Source organism: Bos grunniens, chromosome 20 (genome assembly GCF_055505025.1).
Source record: "Bos grunniens cultivar Pamir isolate PY7600 chromosome 20, Bosgru_T2T1.0, whole genome shotgun sequence".
NCBI classification, from domain to species: Eukaryota; Metazoa; Chordata; class Mammalia; order Artiodactyla; family Bovidae; genus Bos; species Bos grunniens.
The window spans coordinates 71,668,967-71,675,056 of NC_141184.1; the positions used below are offsets into that span (position 1 = coordinate 71,668,967).

General features: G+C 39.8%; 1 pseudogene; it reads left to right on the plus strand.

The window, feature by feature from the left end:
• The first annotated feature begins 2,370 nt into the window (after window positions 1–2,370).
• On the plus strand, window positions 2,371–3,594 carry LOC147350635 (olfactory receptor 10AG1-like; annotated as a pseudogene).
• The last annotated feature ends 2,496 nt before the right edge of the window (window positions 3,595–6,090 follow it).

Sequence of the window (6,090 nt, forward strand, 5' to 3'; positions counted from 1 at the left end):
CTGCAGTTCATGGGTCGCAAAGAGACAGACTTAGCCACTGAATAACAGCAACTCTCCTACACACACACCACTGAAGGCATGGTTAAACTCTAGCAGGAGAGAGGGGGAGAGAAGGTCTGAATCTGGGGTAGGAACCTTTGCTTACACCTTGAGGACTATTCTAAAAAAATAAGAATCAAATTGATTCATTTTTAATTTATTCAAGCAGTTAATGTATCAAGTTTTATGGAAGAGATATGCTAAGCCTTGTACAAAAAATGTATAGAATATCCAAATAAATATATAATCTAGTTATAGCAATAAGAAAAGTATAACATAAAGATGGGCAATCAGCTCAATACATTCTCATGTCTGAACTAACAGACACACACATAACAAAAAGAAAGAATGAATGTATTAAATGGTTGGCAGAACAATAGCAATTATAGAGGAAGCGGGTAATTTAGGAAGGTTTCAGAGGTGAGTTGGACTGATGTCTCTTAAAATAAGTGTGTGAGAGCTGAACATTCTTGTTAGAATTGCTTGCTTGAACAGAAGTGATAGACGAACATGCCTCTTACCTCTAGAGTTCCTGGAAAGGAAGATGAGTTTAGTTCCTTTTCTTCTGACTGAAAAATCTGAATATAAATTATGACTGCTGTTTTTATAGACCCTACATTGAAATGCATCATTTTAAATATTACTACATAATATTTATCATCCCATAATACTTGTTGGTCAACATGTCAGTTTTGTTTTCAGATAAAATGGCCTAAATATGCAAATGTCCAAACTATCACTTTCAAAATTAACTACATGTCAATGTTTGGCAGAAACCAACAAAATTCTGTAAAGCTATTATAATTCAATTAAAAAATAAAGAAATTTAAAAGATTAACTGTAGTTACCCCTAAAAATTTCTTAGATGGCTTCAGTTCAGTTCAGTCACTCAGTCATGTCCGACTCTTTGTGACCCCATGAATAGCAGCACGCCAGGCCTCCCTGTCCATCACCAACTCCCCGGGTTCACTCAAACTCATGTCCGTCGAGTCAGTGATGCCATCCAGCCATCTCATCCTCTGTTCGTCTCCTTCTTCTCCTGCCCCCAATCCCTCCCAGCATCAGGGTCTTTTCCAATGAGTCAACTCTTTGCATGAGGTGGCCAAAGTATTAGAGTTTCAGCTTTAGCATCAGTCCTTCCAATGAACACCCAGGACTGATCTTCTTTAGGATAGACTGGTTGGATCTCCTTGCAGTCCAAGGGACTCTCAAGAGTATTTTCCAACACCATAGTTCAAAAGCATCACTTCTTCATTGCTCAGCTTTCTTCACAGTCCAACTCTCACACCCATACATGACCACTGGAAAAACCGTAGCTTTGACTAGATGGACCTTTGTTGGCAAAGTAATATCTCTGTTTTTCAATATGCTATCTAAGTTGGTCATAACTTTCCTTCCAAGGAGTAAGCATCTTTTAATTTCATAGCTTCAATCACCATCTGCAGTGATTTTGGAGCCCCAGAAAATAAAGTCTGACACTGTTTCCACTGTTTCCCCATCTATTTCCCATGAAGTGATGGGACCAGATGCCATGGTCTACGTTTTCTGAATGTTGAGCTTTAAGCCAACTTTTTCACTCTCTTCTTTCACTTTCATCAAGAGGCTTTTGAGTTCCTCTTCACTTTCTGCCATAAGGGTGGTATATCTGAGGTTATTGATATTTCTCCTGGCAATCTTGATTCCACCTTGTGCTTTTTCCAGCCCAGCGTTTCTCATGATGTACTCTGCATATAAGTTAAATAAGCAGGGTGACAATATACAGCCTTGACGTACTCCTTTTCCTATTTGGAAACAGTCTGTTGTTCCGTGTCCAGTTCTAACTGTTGCTTCCTGACCTGCATATAGGTTTCTCAAGAGGCAGGTCAGGTGGTCTGGTATTCCCATCTCTTTCAGATGGCTTACAAATAGTTTAATTGTGCAAGCAAATTACTTTCACATTGATAATGATTATAAACAGAACTGAGAGGTGAGGAGCAAAACAGAGCAGCCAGAATAGGGAAATGACTGATAGAACTGAATACAAATTCATATTTTACATTTTTTATTGTTTAATTGAAGACACATACTTACATTATAAACACATGAGCTTTGATATAAAAAATATATGATAACCCATGATAGATAAAAGAGACTGAAGAGATTTATTTTCTTAAAAATATATTTAATATTAATGAAAAATATATTTCATTACACTTCCACAGTCTTATCAGTAATAGGTTTTGTTTTTATAGGGAACTGGGAAAATAAGAGGACATAGCATTGTGTTTATACATAAGGAAACAAAAGTCAAAAAGTGAAATAATGGTATTTCTGATTGGATCATTCCCACAGATGAGATATGAAGAGATGGAAGCAGAAGACAACGTATCCACAGTGATACAACTTGTTCTCCTGGGGTTTTCTGACCTTCCAAACCTTCAAGGGCTATTATTTGGGGTGTTCTCCATCATTTACATCATTATCTTAACTGGAAATAGTCTCATAATAATACTAACTAGGCTTGACCCAACTCTGTAGAAACCCATATATTTCTTCCGGGCAAACTTTTCCTCCTTGGAAATCTGTTCCGTGTCTGTCACTCTCCCTAGGATTCTGGTGAACCTTTGGACTCAGGACAGAAGCATTTCTGTGCTGGACTGTGCTGCCCAAATGTGCTTCTTCCTTATCCTCGGAGCCACTGAGCGCTTCCTCCTGGCGGTGATGGCCTATGACCGCTGTGTGGCCATCTGTGGCCCTCTGCACTGTCCCCTGGTCATGACCCCAAAAGTGTGCCTCCAGCTGGCTGTGGGCTCCTGGGTCAGTGGAATCCCAGCGCAGACAGGGCAAACATGCCGGATCTTCTCTCTGCATTTCTGTCATTTGAACGAGATTAACCACTTCTTCTGTGACATTCCCCCATTCTGAAGCTGGACTGCGGAGACACTTTTGCATGTGCGCTCACAGTCTGTGTAGCAGTTCTGCTGGTTGCTGCAGTGCCTTTTATGTTAATACTTGCCTCTTACAGTAAAATCGTCTGCACTATTTTGAGGTTGCCAACAGCCAGAAGAGCCAAAGCCTTCTCCACGTATTCTTCTCACCTGTTGGTTGTGCTTTTATTCTTTGGATCTGCTACCATTAGCTACTTAAGGCCCAAATCCAGACATTCTGCAGGAACTGACAGACTCCTCTCGCTGTTCTATACCGTAGTGACTCCGATGTTCAATCCCATGATAGACAGCCTTCAGAACAAGGGTGTGATTGCAGCATTGAGAAAGTTGTTACTTAAAGTATAGACTGAAGGCAGGAGCAGATGGGATGACAGAAGATGGGATGGTTGGATGGCATAACCGTCTCAATGGACATGAGTTTGAGCAGACTCTGGGAGTTGGTGATGGACAGGGAGGCCTGGCTTGCTGCAGTCCATGGGGTCACAAAGAATTGGACTCCACTGTGTGACTGAAAACATAAATATAGTGTGATGAGTATATTTATAAATGTTTTAGCTGTTTGTCACACAGTTATCAGAGAAAGATTTTAAATATCTATATTTTCCCCTTAAAAACTTAACTATTTCTAGCTTATAAGATACTTTTAGATACTTTAAAATAACCCACAGTTGACTGTGCTTAAATATTTATTGGGCTTCCCTGGTGGCGCAGCTGGTAAAGAATCTGCCTGCAATGCGGGAAACCTGGGTTTGATCTCTGGGTTGGGAAGATCCCCTGGAGGGCAGAATGGCTACCCACTCCAGTATTCTTGCCTGGAGAATCCCCACAGACACAGGTGCCTGGTGGGATAATTAGTCAAATTGTCTTCAATATTTCATACCTAAATAATCCTGTATTGTGAATAACGAACAATGTTCATGACATACTTTATGAAAAAACAGAATTCAAGCTCTTAAGACTTTTGGCTTAAATATACCTTAAAACATGCAAGATTCCTTACCTAAATCACAGCTTCTATTTTTCCACTTCTATTGTTGGCATTTTTTGGTTCAATTGCATGGAAACTGACCAGTAGCAGTTAAGTAATGACTATTTGAAGGAGGAATTGAACAAGTGAATGAACAAATGCATATTACCCTGCCCTTTGTCAGACTCCTGGCAAAGTCTAGAAACTTCAAAGAATCAATAAACACTAGGAGTATGTTTATTTAGCCCACTGTACCCTCATGAGGAATTACTTCAATCATCATAGCAAAAGAAAATCTTTTGTGTACTGAGTACTTTTCCTAACTGCATGTTATAGAAGAATCTCCCTGTTTGTCTCAACACTTTTACTTCGTACATATTTCTATATTCTATGTAGAAATTTTGACCCCAATATAATCTGCTTTGAATTATTTCATCACTGCCTTCCAAACTATCCCAATGTTAATTCATATTTTAAAAATAAAATATATGCATTTTCAATGTAAAGAAAATGTTAGAAGTTCTTTTCAGAATTGCACAAAGTTTCCACAATTGCGTTTACATTAGTATGCCTTGCCTAATCCTCCACAGTTTTAACCTTCTATAAGTGATATAATTTTTAAACCTTTGAACTGATATTCACAAGGAAAATGAGCATCTGTCAATAGACTCATTAACAGGTATCCTCCCAGTTCCATTCAGATGGCACGGTGGTAAAGAATCCGCCTGCCAATGCAGGAGATGCAAGAGACACTAGTTCGATCCCTGGATCAGGAAGATCCCCTGGAACAGGAGACGGCAACTCACTCCAGTCTACTTGCCTGTGAAATTCCATCAACAGAGGAGCCTGGTGGGCTACAGTCCAGGCGGTCCCAAAGAGTCAAATACGAATGAGCGACTGAGTGCGCGCCCGCGCGCACACACACACACACACACACACACACACTCAGCAACTCATTTAGAGATTACGTCTGCTGGCAGTGCTTTGGACAGTATGCTCTTCTGTTGTTTTAGTTATAATTGTCCACATGTGTTAAGGCAATGTTAGCTCCTGTGGTGAAGCTAGTTATAGTTCACGTCTCAGTCTATTTGCTTCCTTTAATATCTAGGCAGTATGAGGTTTAGTTATTTATGCATTTTATTCATAGTGTCTATATAAGATATAAACATCTGAATGCAGAGTTCCAAAGAAGAGCAAGAAGAGATAAGAAAGCCTTCTTCAGTGATCAATATAAAGAAATAGAGGAAAACAACAGAACGGGAAAGACTAGGGATCTCTTCAAGAAAATCAGAGATACCAAAGGAACGTTTCATGCAAAGATAGGCTCGATAAAGGACAGAAACGGTATGGACCTAACAGAAGCAGAAGATATTAAGAAGAGATGGCAAGAATACACAGAAGAACTGTACAAAAAAGATCCTCATGACCCAGATAATCACGATGGTGTGATCACTGACTTAGAGCCAGACATCCTGGAATGTAAAGTCAAGTGGGCCTTAGAAAGCATCACTACGAACAAAGCTAGTGGAGGTGATGGAATTCCAGTTGAGCTATTCCAAATCCTGAAAGATGATGCTGTGAAAGTCCTGCACTCAATATGCCAGCAAATTTGGAAAACTCAGCAGTGGCCACAGGACTGGAAAAGCTCAGTTTTCATTCCAATCCCAAAGAAAGGCAATGCCAAAGAATGCTCAAACGACCGCACAATTGCACTCATCTCACATGCTAGTAAAGTAATGCTTAAAATTCTCCAAGCCAGGCTTCAGCAATATGTGAACCATGAACTTCCAGATGTTCAAGCTGGTTTTAGAAAAGGCAGAGGAACCAGAGATCAAATTGCCAACATCTGCTGGATCATGGAAAAAGCAAGAGAGCTCCAGAAAAACATCTATTCCTGCCTTATTGACTATGCCAAAGCCTTTGACTATGTGGATCACAATAAACTGTGGAATATTCTGAAAGAGATGGGAATACCAGACCACCTGATATGTCTCTTGAGAAATTTGTATGCAGGTCAGGAAGCAACAGTTAGAACTGGACATGGAAAAACAGACTGGTTCCAAATAGGAAAAGGAGTTCGTCAAGGCTGTATATTGTCACCCTGTTTATTTAACTTATATGCAGAATACATTATGAGAAACGCTGGACTGGAAGAAA